This window comes from Nothobranchius furzeri, chromosome 5, assembly GCF_043380555.1.
Source record: "Nothobranchius furzeri strain GRZ-AD chromosome 5, NfurGRZ-RIMD1, whole genome shotgun sequence".
NCBI lineage: Eukaryota > Metazoa > Chordata > Actinopteri > Cyprinodontiformes > Nothobranchiidae > Nothobranchius > Nothobranchius furzeri.
The window spans coordinates 67,322,685-67,338,700 of record NC_091745.1 but is presented as its reverse complement, the minus strand read 5'-3'; positions in this window follow the sequence as shown (position 1 = coordinate 67,338,700).

The following is a 16,016-nucleotide window of genomic DNA, read 5'->3' as shown; positions in this document are numbered from 1 at the left end:
GAATGAATAACTGAAATATTCACTATGTAATTGTTCTCTGTGTAGCCAAAATTACAGTGAACACGTTTTCTTTTTGCAGACAAACCAGAAAAGAACAAGTTTAATAAACATATTTATAACTATTTAAATTGGCTTCACAGTGGTTAGAGCTGTTGCCTTGCAGCAAGAAGGTCCTGGGTTCGCTTCCCGGCCTGGGATCTTTCTGCATGGAGTTAGCATGTTCTTCCTGTGCATGCGTGGGTTCTCTCTGGGTACTCCAGCTTCCTCCCACAGTCCAAACACATGACTGTTAGGTTAATTGGTCTGTCAAAATTGTCCTTAGTTGTGAGTGTGTGTGTGTGTGTGTGTGTGTGTGTGTGTGTGTGTGTGTGTGTGTGTGTGTGTGTGTGTGTGCATGATTTTTTGTCCTGTGTGTCTCTGTGTTGCCCTGCGATGGACTGGCTCTCTGTCCAGGGTGTACGCCGCCTGATTGCCCATTGACCGCTGGAGATAGGCACCAGCCCCCCCGCGGCCCTGCGTGGACAAAGCGGGTTCAGAAGATGGATGGATAACTACCGTATTTAAATGAAGTTTGAACGGTTGGTGCTGTTGCCTTGCAGGTTCGGCTTTGAGCTGGAGCCTTTATCTGTGGAAGTTCAAAAACATGTATGTTAGAGCAACTGGTGCATCCAACTCTGCATTTACAGGTGTGTCCCTGTGTGATTGAGCCAAATGACTGTGGGAGAAAAGATTCCCAACCCTGAACAAGTAGGTAAAGAAACCGAGTCCACCAGGTTCAAGATATGTGAGATCTGCTTTTCTGCAACCTTTTAGTGGATCATTTTTGAAGGGTTGTATAAATCCTACCAATGACACAGAAAAAAACAGCAACGTTTGTGGCAAATAATAGTTGCAGTATTCTGAAAACATTTGGCCATGGCCGTATCTCTGCAAAAATGTGCAAAATTTACTCAAAGATTTTGCACCTAACATTCCCACATGCCGGCAGCTAAAAGACTGCAAGTTGTTGCCTCACAGTGAGCATGTTGCAGATTTAAAGCCGCTATAGCGAATCTACATAACAAGCTAGGTTTTGAATGCAAACACTGCAAACCTCTCACACCAGTGGTGTTCTGTTGCAAAGTACACAAGTGCGTAATGAATAGACCCAGGGAAATATGGCGGTTCAGTGACAGTCATCCAGATGGTCCAATAGTTGCTTTCGGGAAGAAACTGGTTAATTGGCAGAGGTTTATAGACAAATGCTAGAGAACCACTTTATCCAAATTTTTTTGTTTGTTTTAATAAATCTCCACTATATTGTCATAGCTATACTATGTTAGAATGTTGTTTTCTGGTTTCTTCCCACCGACCAAACACGTGCAGGTTAGGTTAAACTGTTACACCATTTTTGTGAAAGCATCCTCTAAATGAATACACATTAAAAAAAAATCAACTTAATTTAAGCCATTTGTGTGAAAAATATTATATTTTCTACTGTTTAGGTTATAAAAGGCATGCTTACTAATTAATATAGACATGTTTAAACACAGACAACCCCATAACAATGATAATTAAAGGAAAGAACTGAAGATCAAAGTGTGAACACCTGCAGAACACACACACACACACACACACACACACACACACACACACACACACACACACACACACACACACACACACACACACACACACACACACACACACACACACACACACACACACACACACACACACACACACGCACACAGACACACACACACACACACTGAAATACTGTGCAATGCCATGACTCAACATGGCAGTTTGCATCCAACCCTGCTCTTCCTATAAGTATCAACCATGTCCACTAGAGGGAGCTGTCACAAAATTAGAAGGCCCATCTTCCTGCAGCATCACATTCAAATGTTCGCTCAGCGATTAAACGCATGTCGTAACAAGACTCCTGCACAAACTTTTCACCAGGTTGCTCTTCTATAGAAGGGCAGTCTCATTTATTTTGCATGGGTGAGATCATTTTCAAGAGAAAATTAAAAGTTTGTTTAAATAAACAAAAATTCTCTTCCATAATATAAAATCATGCATATTTATACTCATTATTAGGTATTTAATCATTTTCTTCACTTTGGTATTTTTAATTTCCAAGCTATTTGCATAGCTTGATTAGCTGCCATCATGCTGAGCAAAATTACCCCACCCCACCCCCACCCCTCCACCCCCTTTCTGCAAAGGGCCCCATCTGACACCCCCATATCCAGTTTGGTGATGGTGCCACGGCGTGAACAGGCACTGCAGCCTTTTCCCAGGAAAGACAGGACAGGTGGACAGCTGTTTACTGAATGGGCGCTTATACTGAAGAGCTTAATTGAGCTTCATAAGGCTAATTAAAATGCAAAAAAAATTATATGATTATGGCAATTATTCTATTGTTCCATGTGTCTTCATAAGATGTACTTGTTTGGCATCATACCTGCAGTATTTTGAAGACAATTAAAAAAAGTGAAAAAATAAATAAATCCCATATGGTTAAGGTGAGCAGAGGCTGATTATTATATTAGAAAATAATAAATCACGTTAAATTTCTTTACTGGGGATTATACTGATAAATACGATTTAAGCTATGATACTGTTTAAGCTAAATAATGTGATTCTAAAATAAATAAATATAGCGAAAGAGGATGCTAATGAGAGTTTAAAGATATTTTTTATAATAATGACATTAAGTTTTAAATGAAACAAATACACCATTACCACTTTTGTTTTTGTTTTATGACACTAATCTCTTCCAAAATACTGTAATCAGATCACTTTTTATCCTTCTTAAGCGTCACATTGCATTTCAACCTGCCACTCTTTTACTCTTGACCCCATCACTGTATTTCTCTGTGTGTGACCACTGAGCAAGGCACGTGGGAATGGTGCTGATCGGCTCCTCCAGCCACACAGAGTCGTCCTCTAAGCAGCTGTAGCCTCCTGTGGCTCAGCCTCCAGCTACTACGCGATTGTTGTTCTTAACGTGGTTCTGGAGGTGAACATAATAGATTAATAGGCTCCCTAAGGACCTCCAGGTCTCCTGTGGGAACCTCCAGCCTGCTCACAGCCCAGCAGAAGCAATAATAGGCCAAGGCTAAAAGCACTACGGCAGTCTGACATGCCTGTAGAACATCAGACCCACATGCACAAACTAATATCATTATAATGGTAAAACATGTAGATCAAGGCCACAGATTTTTATAAGGAAAGCAGCTCAGATGGATAAAAGGAAATAAAAAAGGAAACGTGCAATCACTACAGTTGCTCTGTGATTGCATAATTAGTTCATATGCTCAAGTTTTTTTTCTCCAATTTTTTCCCCTTCTTCAGATCCTTAACAGCATACAGATTCACACAGTTAATTGCTCTCAGAGTACAAACATCAGCACTTTGTGGGAGCATCTGGGACTTCACGCTCAGAGTTAATTTAACACTTGTTATTATTTTGAACAGTCATCTTTAGAAGCTCCATCAGCTCTCCAATCAACTCCTGTCAGCTCTAAATAATCACCAGTGAAAAAATAGGTGCCACAGCTGGAAAAAAATAAATAAAACAAAACAGCTGTAAACGAAGATGCAAAGAAGCCTGTGAAGTCACATTTTGGTGTGTTTTTACATTGTGTTGATACATGTGTGAAATGTTTGAAATGAAAATGAACTGAACTGAACATTAAAGCTATTGGCGCTCCCCTGAAAGGACCGATGCCAGCTCCGAAAGGGGAGCCATGGAGCTGGGGTGTCAGTGGGAGCACTTGCTAAATGCAGGAAGTTGTTCAGCTGAAGAGGGTTTCTGCCACTTGACTGAGGGGAAATTGCCTTCAGAATTACACGGGAGCGCTTCACTTGAGTTCTCTCCCTGTAAAACGGCCAGCCATGTGAATCCCAAACAAACAAAAGTAGGAGCCGTGTGCATTTTGGGCCCCGCCACTCACATGTGATCGAAATCCCGTGTGTAAAAGTGCAACTCGTTCTGATTAAAATACAGCATGACCTCATATCTTTCACTGAGGACAACAAACAGAGTTTGAGGAAAATGAATCCAAATTAGAAAATAAACCATTTATTAGAGGCCTGAGTTTCAGCATAAACTTCTGAGTGTTTTTCTTCTTAAATGTGTCAAAACAAAACAGAAATCTACACTGTAAAAACAGAAATCTACACAGTAAAAACTGAAAAGTTAAATGTACTAAACCAATTAATGTCAACTTTCCACTGATGGTTTCTTAAAGCTGCAATGCAGAATTTTCCTACTTTCAAAAAGGATGTGTGATTTTTTTTAAGTAATCCATAAAAGTGATGTCTCACTCTGTTCTCTAATAAAATGTATGCAACACTTTTGCTACGTTTGCCTCCCCCCATGCTGTAGAGTTCCATACAATTTGAATTAAGTGCCGCTCAGCATCAAACCTACTTCTCTGTCTGCGTCGGGACGGACGCAAGCAACGCCATTATCCGTCCTTTCGAGGGCTCTCCGACAGGCTCACAAGGACGGACGGAGTCGAGCTCTCTGTTCTAATCATCCGTCCATCGGGATGGAAAACATAAGCTTGTGATTGGTCAGGACGGTCAGGACGCCACTGTTATCTACAGCGCCGCCATTGCGCCCTCAAAAACATAAAGAGAGCCGAGGACATCTAGCGGCAGATGTGGAGCAGCTTGAAGAATACCTCACGAAAAAACTCTAAAAATGAGTGACTGGAGGAGTGAAAAGATACGCAACAAGCGTTTTATTTGTGGATGGAAATGACGGGAAATGTGGGTTTAGTGGTGGCGAGCGCATGAAGAGGTGGAGGAGGATGAGTGACAAATTTGTCTGTGTTAAAAAGTCGCTTAAAAAAACCCAATATAAACACTATCTTGGACCGGATACATAACAGGATACCACAGAACAGCGCTACGCCCTCTGTTGTCCTGGCAGGGAATTGCTTTGCAACTCTCCCCAGGAGACGAAGAAGCATGGGGGCAAATTGTCTCCATCCGTGTCTCTCCCTCGTGGAGCTGATGGAGAAGTATAAATTAGGCTTTAGCCAGTAGCGTTAGACATCTGCATGCTCGAGCGTTTGCAGAAACACTTAGACTAAATGTCACTTGGCGACATTTTTTTATGGACAAGTCTTTAAAATATATATGTAGATCAACAACATAACATGAGAATAATAATTGTAAAACAATGCATTTATCTCTGTCGCTCGGCTAGAGGTGCGCGCTCACGAAGGAGAGGTGTTTCTTCCAGCTGTAATCACGAAAGTAGGATTAGGTGCTGTAGTAACCTGAAGGGGTTACGAACATTAAAAAGATGCACGCTGCTACAGTTAACGTTTAACTCTTTAATGATAACCTTGGAACAGATACAGGATGACGTCCGAGCCGACTGACTCTTACTTCTTTGGCGCTCAGTTCCGGACTGGAGCACTACAACACCCTGCCGGAGGAAACAACACATGGGGAACACTGGTTCCGGGCTGAATGCCACCTCATACTTAAAACATTCTCAGTTCCTACCTTATCACAGGTGCTAAAAGAGACAATGTGTAGTTTTTCACCATTAATCAGTGGAAATATACATGGAAATGTTAAAATGAATAAAATTATATCCAGTTGTCGAAAAATGTTGCCAACTACGCACCATATAACCATAAAAATCAGGTCCAAAGTATATATTGTGCGGGTCTAGCGTATTTGGGGGATGCCGTATTAGACGCCATGTTTCCTTCTGGCTGACTCTGTGCCCTGTGCCTGTCGATGACGCCACACGAGATGAGTGGCTGGACGTCTGACTTAAGGAATTTACGTTACTGTGTTCAAAAACATTCAGGCAGCAAGAAACCCGAATTTATCTCTTTCCTAAACACATGTGAAAGAACAGAATCGAAACAGAGATGCAATATACTTTGGCCGAGCGGTATCGCTGTGGTTTGATGATGTCATTGGTATGTGCAGGACCCTGAGCAGATCCAGAAGCTACAACACCAGAAAACTAGCTTAGCAAGCCAGACTATATGTTCACATATATAAATTTATAAACACATAAACTTTGCAAACAAGAATTTGGTCTAGTTCACTAGGCTACCAGAAAACTACAATCGGCTTTGCATTCATTAACTGAAGGACCATAAAAGTCTGGGGAGTCATGCCAAGGTTGATTTCTTTCTGCTCCACAGGTACCAGCATTTAATAGCATCAGTCAGGACGATATGGTATGAAAACTACCCTGAAATGTATGTATGTACTGCCTTAGTGCCAGGAAACTGCACACTGCCACTTTAAGGTGCAGTACATTTTCCCATCTCTAGATGGTGCCATCTGAGAAAAGGACTGAGGCTATCCGCTTTAAGAGATAAATACATTTACTTTTAACAGAACAACATTCAATAACATATATCACTCTACATTTAAGCAACTGGGTTTAGTGGAACCAAATGACATAAATTGATTGGGTAAATTCAACATTTTGTTTTCAGAGTGCGGGCTTGAGCTTCAGTGTAAACTTGGTGTTTTTGTTCTTAAATATGTCGAAGCAAAACAGGAAAAAGGTGTCTAATGCATTTAGTTGTAAGTTTTCTAGAGTCCTTTAAAAATGAAACTAAAAATGGAAACGTTTTGCTTTCCTTTCTGCTCCTTATGTAATATTTACGATTAACAAAAAAATTAAACAAACATAATCCCAAAGTAATTTTCACGTTAAATCAAGCAAACCACCAGAATGTTTTCTAAAACCAGCTAAAATGACACAACCTGTTAATCAATGAAACCCGAGAATTTTTTTAATCTCATTGCAAAAGCTACAGAAATAATTGCATTGATTTCTGCAGCTTTTTAGGACTTTTATGGTTTATGACAGTTATACCATTGCTGCACAATAAACAGTTCATTATTCTGCCTGAAACCAGATCTTTTATTTGGATTTACAAGACTAAGCAAGCCTAAATTTAAGGCCCTCAGACAGAACAAAGAAGCTTTGACAATTTAAAAGATCTAAAGAATCAAATTCATCCACTGACCATTGAGGCAGGGAAGGATCACATTTGGGGCCGAATAGGGCAGCCTCTAATCCCAGAGTTCCTGCGAGGTCCCCCGGCGTAGCACCCTGCACGCTAACAAGGCCTCCCACTGGACTCATTACAAGAGGAAAAACCAACAAAGCCAGTTATTACACACTCCTTATGAAAGACACCAGGGGTAAGGGGGCCATGCTGGACATCCCCTGGAACAAAAGAGCACTGACGACCCCACCGCCGCCACCATCACCCGTTCCCCTCCCCACCTTCACCCCGACTGCCCCTGCTTCCACTGCACGCATGCCTCTGAGCCGCAGGCCTTGCGGAGAGGCTCTGCAGAGGTCTGGGGCTTTGTGACCTGGTAATTGAGGGAGCATGAGGCTCTCCGGGGCCTCACCAGGGGCCAAGGCAGAGCTCTGAATGAAGGACAACAGCTATGAGGTCACGCTAATGGTGTAAGGGTCTGAAAAAGCATTTTAATGAGGGGCTGAAAAACAAAAGCAGCATTTTTAAGTTTCCAACACATAGTTCCTGAACACGGGATGAGTAAAGATGCAAATAAAAGTAAAATTTCACCTGAACAAGTGGTGTAAGCGTAGCAACAAACTAAAAATGCTGATAAATAATTAGAAAATCCAAATGCAAACAGTCAAGGTGAGGTTGGATGTGTAGATGCTAGCTGACTTCACAGCAGGTCTGAGGGTGAACCTAACACAGATGAGATCTGGTGATGAAGCAGAAAACTCTCAATCAGATATTACCCAATTGAGCTAAAGAAAATCAAGCCTAAAGCCTGATTCATGCTTCTCCGTCAGCTCCAACAGGGAGAGACACGCACGCACGGATGGAGACATTTTGCTCTCATACTTCTCCGTCTCCTGGGGAGTGTTGCCAATCAATTCCCCGCCAGGACAACAGAGGGCGGAGCGCTGTTCTGTGGTATCCTGTCATGTATCCGGTACAAGATAGTGTGTTTATATTGTGTTTTTTTTTTTTTGTATATAAGAGATTTTTTAACACAGACAAATTTGTCTCATTCTCCTCCACCTCTTCATGCGCTCGCCACCTCTAAACCCACGTTTCCTGTCATTTCCGTCCACAAATAAAATGCTTGCTGCACATCTTTTCACTCCTCCAGTCACGGGGGAATTAAACGTTCATATTTACAGTTTTTTGCGAGGTATTCTTCAAGCTTCTCTGTGTCTGCCACTAGTTATCCTCGGCTCTCTTTATGTTTTTGAGGGTGCAATGGTGGCGGGGGTAGACGACAGCGGCGCTCTGACCAATCACAAGCTTGTGTTCTCCGTCTCGACGGATGGATGTTCAGAAAAGAGAGCTCGACTCCGTATGTACTTGCAGGGCTCTCCAGCAGGCCCGCAAGGACAGATAATGGCGTTGCGTGTCTCCGCACTGACGCAGACGCAGAAGCATGAATCAGGCTTAACTCCACACAGCACGGAGACTTGATTCCTCCATGCTGAAAACTCTGTTAAAGCAAAAACTGAAAGAGCTAAATTAATGGTCTTCAACAGGGTATGTTGATTTGCCAAACATTGATAAAAGTGTGCGTTTATTAATCCATCCATTGCCTTGGTAACAAGTCCAAAGAAGAAGCCCAGGCAACCTTTTTTCTAGGATATTCCTGGCCTACAGGCCTTCTTCCAGACGGTTTCTTATGCTTGGAAAACCTCCAGAGAGAGGCAACCCAGGACACCTCAGCTGACTCCATCTGATGAGGTGGAGCAGCGGCTCTACTCCAAGCTCCCCTTAATATGATGGAGCTCTTCACTTTACCTCCAAGGCTGAATCGGACAGAGTAAGATGATTTCAGCCAATGGTATCTGGGATCTTTTTCCTTCCGTCATGATCAGAATGTCATGGCGATAGGTGAGGGTTGGAACATAGATGGATCAGCATATCCAGAATGTTGGCTCTTGACTCAGTTCATTCTTCCAGAGAAGTTCTGATCCATCTCTATTCCACCAGCACACCAAGATTCATGAACTCCTCCGCTTGAGATGAAGATGAATTTTTTTCCATCTTTTTATGGTTTCAAATAAACAAACCCCCTTAATTTAAAGGTAAACATACTCACAAATACATTTGCAGTGGTTTCTAGTTGGAATAAATGCCTTGTAAGTCAAATTCTGCAATAGGTGCTGGAGAGCGTTCCTTCTGGTGACTTCCTCAGTCTGCTAGGGGACTCTTAACGCTCATGCCGGCAATGGCAGTGAGACCTGGAGAGGTGTGGTTGGGAGGAACCCCCCGATCTAAATTAGAGCTGTGTTTTGTTATTGGACTTCTATGCTAGTCATGGATTGTCCACAATGAACACCATGTTCAGACATAAAGGTGTCCATATGTGCTCTTGGCACCAGGATACCTTAGGCCACAGCTCGATGATCAACTTTGTTGTTTCATCTGATTTACTGCCGCATCTCTTGGACACTCGGGTGAAGAAAGGGGCGGGGCTGTCAACTGACCATTACCTGGTGGTGAGTTGGCTCCGATAGTGTGTGTGTGTGTGTGTGGGGGGGGGATGTCGGTCAGACCTAGCAGGCCCAAACATATTGTGAGAGTCTACTGGGAACTTCTGGCAGAGTTCCCTGTCAGAAGGAGCTTCGATTCCCACCTCCGACAGAACTTCCAAAACTTTCCGGGGGAGGCGGGGGACATTGAGTCAGAATAGGCCATGTTCCGTGCACCCATTGTTGAGGTGTTCAACCAGAGCAGTGGCCGCAGGGTCATTGGTGCATGTTGTGGAAGAAACCCCTCAACCTGCTGGTGGACAGCGGCGGTTAGGGATGCCGTCAAGCTGAAGAAAGAGTCCTATCAGAACTTTTTGGCCTGTGGGACTCCAGAGGCAGCTGATAGGTATCGGCAGTCCAAACGGAATAAGGCTTGGGTGGTCGCAGAGGAAAAAACCTGGGCTTGGGAGCAGTTCGGTGAGACCATGGAACAAGACTCTCATACGGCTTCGAGGAGATTCTGGTCCACCATCCGGCGCCTCAGGAGGAGAAAAACAATGCACTACCAACATTGGGGACGGTGTGCTGCTCCACTTGAGACGTTGTGGATTGGTGGGGGGCATACATCGAAGACCTCTTCAATCCAATCAGCATGTTTTCCAGTGACGAAGCAGAGTCCAGGGAGTTTGGGTTGGATTCACAAAACTCTGGGGCTGAGGTCACTAATGGGCTATTCCCATCTGTACCGGGTCGGCCCGGGCCGGGTAGCCCCAGTCGGCCCCAGCCTGGCCCGGTTGATTCCACACATCCTTGTCTTAAGCCCATGTGGGCTGATTCTACCCACCAATCAGAGGCTTGCTCTAATGGAAGGTGTGAATTTGCTGTCAGCAGTGGGTGTGTTGGCCCTGGTCGGCCTGAAGCAGACCCCCTCGAGAAGAGGGCTGAGAATGAGCCTTGGTTGGCCCGGAAAAATACCAGGCCACCCAGATATGAAAACAACCTACGCTACCCGGCCCGGGCCGACCCGGTACAGATGGGAATGGCCCATATGGTTGTCAAAAAGCTTCTCAGTGGAAAGGCTACAGGGCTGGGTGAGATTCGCCCAGAGTTCCTTAAAGCTTTGGATGTCGTAGGGCTGTGTTGGCTGACGCGGCTCTGCAATTTTGCACGGACAAAATTAGTTTTCTTCGAATGGTGGCCAGCTCTCCCTTAGAGATAGGGTTAGAAGCTCGATCATCCGGGAGGGGCTCGGAGTAGACCAGCTGCTCCTCCACGTTGAGAGGATCCAGTTGAGGTGGCTTGGGCATCTGGTCAGGATGCCTCCTGGACACCTCCTTGGCGAGGTTTTCTGGGCACGTCCAATCGGGGGGAGACCCACGGGAAGACCCAGGACAGGCGGGAGGGACTATGCCTCTTGGCTGGCCTGGGAATGCCTTGGGATTCCCATGAAGGAGCTGGCTCAAGTAGCTTGGGAGAGAGAAGTCTGGACCTCACGGTTTAGCTCTTTGCCCCTGTGACCCGACTCTGAATAAGCGACTGAAAATTGATGGATGGACTATTTTCACATTCGGTCGGCATGCTTAACTCTGATCATTTTCAAAAATAATAAGTGAAAAATGGTTTCTCAGTGAACTTGCTCTTTAACTTTAAAATGATCATTGTTTTGAAATTTGATTTGAGTATGAAAATAAAAAGTTACAACTACTTAGTTCTGTTTTATCCTGGATTTGCTAAAAGATCAACATTTCTAAGTGGAATTGTCCCTTGAAAACAGGATAAATAAGACCTATGATTGCATTGGAAATATTCAAAAGACTGAGGAATATTCTGAGTAAAATGGTCAAAAACCTTTAAGACTGTCATGTCACACTGACAAGTGGTCCGTAGTGGGAGGACATCCTTATAAAAGAGGAAAAACATTTCTAATCCTGCAACAATTACCCTGGAAAAATGTGCCTCCGAGTTTTATTATCAGAGTTTCAACAGCTGCGTTTAGACAGATTTTGCTTTTCATCTCTTGATTCTTCAAATCCACTCAGGCTCACTTCATCATACATTCTGGCATTAGACGAGCCCTCCCTCGGCTCCGTTTTATCTTCCCACAGAGCGCAAAGACAAAAAAATCAGACTTGTTTAGACGTGGTAATTGAAACTTCTGTGTGAAAAGCACTCGGCCGCTTTAAAATCAGCCTTGGGTTGTTTCACAAGTGCTGAATCCATATCTGGACCAAGCACATGGCATAAAATTAGTATTTTATTCAGTTAAGATAATTCTATTCAAGAGATAAGGATCTTGTTATCTTTGCTTAAGAAGTGTGTGAAGAAACTGACGGGGGACTCGCCCAATCCTCTCCTCTCACTCTGAACATTAACTCGTCCTCATCAGCAAAAACACAGAGAGGAAGGCTACTGATAAAAGACAGAAAGGGAGAAAAAAACAGATTTCGATACAATCAAAGGAGAAAAAGACGGTGTGAGCAAAAGATGGAGGGAGGAGGGGATGTGTGTTAATTAGCGAGCCACTAATCTCAACCACATTAATAACCGGGTCATGGATGCGAGGAAGAGAGGGAAGAAAAAAGAACAAACAGAAAAGATGTAACATCACGGCTCCGGGTGCAGTGATGGGAATTTTGCCCCTGTCTTTTCCCCATAACCCCTCCTAACCTTTCCCATTCTCCTCAGCACTCTCATCACAAACCCTCTTTGTGGCTCCCCCGACAAAAAAAACAAAAAAACCTTCATCGGATGCCAATTTGCATAAAAGCAACAAGCAACAACTTTTTTTCCTGTCCTGTGTGGAATAGGCGGTCAGAAGCTCCGCCCACAAGCTATGTGAGTTGACTTTTTCTGTCTTTCAGACACGCAGGTGCATACGTGCAGAACAGCATGAGCATCAACGTGTTTACGACTCCCCTGATGCACAAAGCCCTTTATTTTTTACAGTGCACACACACACACACACACACACACACACACACACACACACACACACACACACACACACACACACACACACACACACAAATGAAACCATTGCACATGCATTCATAAATACAGCATTCACACACACACACTCCTTTTGGAGTGTAATTAAAACAGGAGGTGCTCGTGCAATACGCTTTTGTCTTAGGGCACGTTGTTGTTGGTGGTGGTGGGGTGGGGGGTGGGGGGGTCTGCATATTAAGGAGGCTATGGTGTGAAAGCCAGTCAGGCGTGTTGAACAGATGACACACAGGAACAAATATGGCACTACTTTTCTCGCTGCTCTCCCACGCTGGCGCATGGATACTGGAGGAGTGTGCAGTCACTTCCGGCGATGGCACGCTGCCAGCCGGATGGAAATTAGTAGCAGGGCTGTAGCGATGAATTAGGAGCCGGAACAATGCAGGAGGCTGTGTACTGCACAGCAGGGAGACGTGAGGCGGCCGATGGCGTCAGTCTCCGACCGTTAGATGGCGGTCTCTGGTTGAGGAGATTTTCGAATAAAAATGCACATTTTTGTTCTCAAAATGTCAAAATATGATCAGGAACTTGACGTGCAAATTCAGTGACTAATCAGAACAATCTGCTTTGAATTTGTGTGAGATTTAAAATTTTTTTTGGGGGGGTTTTCACAAAACCGACAAAAGCAACTGGATCATTCCGCACAATCTTTATTTTAACCTGGATTAAAACCATCATGGTACACAAAGCCATCAGATTCCTGCAGGAAGTATTTAGCTCAAATTTAAACATCAGATGTGTACTCAGAAGCGGACACATCTGTTTAGTTGTCAGTGTTTTGGCACGCTGGCAGCACCTTGCTTTTTCTCCAGTTCACAACCCATTTAAAGGACAACAGCTCAAGTGTTAAATCACAAAAGAGGAGAGAGCTGGCGAGAGGCTGACAGGCAGTACAGTGACAGAGAGAGACCTCCAGGACTCCGACGCAGTTTTTTATCCTTCATGACCACCCAGCGTCATTGACATGGACAATCCTGTCCTCCGTTTCTTTGTTTTTGCTTCTCAATTTCCCTTTTCTGCAGGTTTCCTTTCTCTGGCCTTTTGTATTTGCCTGCAGTATTTTTTACCCCATTTCCTTCATGTCTCTTTTTATTATTCGTCCTTCCTATGTGCCAGCTGAATCCGTCCTATTGGGCTAATCGCTAATGCTCTTTTTCAGCCTTTGTTTTATTTGCGGAGGCCTGTCTCTACCTATTCCTTCTCTTCTTTTGCTTTCCTCCTCTTTGCCAGCTCACTCTTTGTCGTTTTCAACCTCCCTCTCTCATTCTCACAAGCCTCCCCCCTTCCTCTTTCAGCTCTACCCATCCCTCTCTGTTACTTCCCCAGTGAAGGGGCACTTTACTGCTCCTGTCTTTCGATCTCCGCTGTTGGCACCTAGTTCTGAGTGCCAGGCCCAGTGTGTGTGGAGGGGAAGCTGTGTTTGAGCAAACGGGTGCCCACGCCTGCCCCCGGCACCACAAAGAAAGATTTCTATGCCCATCAATGGCTTCCATTAACGGTGAGCCCTTCGCCTCCAGAGGGGATGTCAGGCACACAGGGATGGCCATTATGGAGGCAGGAAGCCGGGGGCAGGGGCATCATGGGAGAGCTGCCAGGGGCAACGAGCTGGAGGGGTACCGAGGGCACGAGGTGGCGTTTTGTGTTGTAAACTCAGCGTTGTGTATGTACAGACACAAACTCTATTAAAGGACACATTTATTCTCTCACACAAACTGAAACATGCATTTGTGTGCGAGTCAGGGTTAAGCAACTGTTTGAAGTCCTGCAAAAACGGACGTTGCAAGGATTTAGTCTTAAACTTAACAACACAACTAGCAGCATGTTGTACTTTTAGTAACTTCTTAATAAAATCCACCTAAAAAAGACTATTTCCTGCAGCCATTATGAGAACGTCTGAACTTGAAAAATAAAAGAAATTGTACTTCTTTAGGATTATGTAAGTTTTTCATCAAATTCAAATGAATAAAACATTTGTCCACTCATTGATTTGATCAATTAAAAAGTTATGTTTTAATGACATTTTCAGTAAAAATAGTTGCAGACAGACCTGATATAATCTCTGAATGACACACTGAGCAAAGGTGGGCATTTTTCCTTTTGGTAGCAATCGTTATTTGTTTGTTTATTTGTTTGGAAGGGGGGTCATTGGCACTTGCAGTAACACAATTAAAGAAAATAAACCTTTAATTCATGTCTGACCCACAAATGTCTGTTTTCACTTTGATTTTTAAAGCTACTGAATGTGATTATCTCAGTTAAAGGTGTTTTTTTGTAGGTTGGTTGCTGCCTAAAAAAAAGTAAGAGAATAAACCATTAATGAATAAAACATATTTATTTCATTTTTAAGGTAAGAAACAATAACAATGTGAGGCACCTAAATCAATATGGCAGTGAGGGGGGTTCAGCTGTATCTGGTCAGAGTGAGATCACTGCTGCGTCTAAGAGGAGGACATGAAAAGAGGCGGTTCGACCTTCTCAAGACCTTCTCAGAAGATGCCACGGAACAAGGAAAAGGAGGGTCAGCTCTGCAGGGGTGTGGGCGTGCTGCGGGAGCAGGTGGGGTTCTGAACAAGAGACCACGACTGTGTGCAGATCAGAGGGATGTGTGCAGAGCCGGGCACTGTCAATATCCAGTGATCTAATGACGGCCCGACTTCAGAGCAGCACTGGTTCTCTTTGCACAGCGCCAATTAACTCCAAGGGTGGGGACAGTTGATGGACAAGTCTATTATTAGCATGTGAGGAGTGCTGCGGCGCCTAAAAGAAATCAAAGGAAGAAAAGTCTTGAAGGAAGTGGCAAATGCAAAGTGAAAGCAAGTGATATGCTTGACTGGTCCAATTGTGGCCGTGTTGCTTTCTTCTCCCTTTTGCGTTCCCAACTCATAAGTGAAGAATTATGCTCTGAAAATGATGGAAGTTGTGGCTTTGCAGACCTTTCATGATACAAAACAGGAAAATACAATAGTTTGTTCACAGAAACCTATGAAAGTGAGGATTGCTGCTTGTCACAAAACCACATTCTTCTTTCCTGTCATCGCTGTGAGGACTGAGGAGGTCCACTCTTCCTGAAACTTCTTCCAAATGTCACAACAATCAGTGTGAAGGATTTTTGTTTGCACCCCATTGGCGTGTTTTCAGATGTGACCAGTTTAAAAAATAAACAAAAGAATGCAGCCAAGAGTGGTTTAAATCTACTTTATCTTTCATGAAACTCGCAGGTTGCAGGAGTCTTTTAATCTGAAGGAGGTAAAACTGCAGCTTTACTTGGTTGGAGAAGGTGCTGCAAAAATAGTTGTTGTTGAAATTGTGCCTGTGTATTGTTCTAGAAGAGATTTACCTTCTTTTAGATTATTTCTACTTGACTTCCTGGTTTAGATCTGTCAAAATAAAATATTTGATCCTACTGCCTTCCTCACGTGACATTTTTGATCTCATTAAAACAGTAAACTCATTTTTTTCTCTTAAAGTAGCCATCAAATGCTTAAAGATTACTTTTATGCTTATTGTTGGTGTTTAAACTAATGATGGC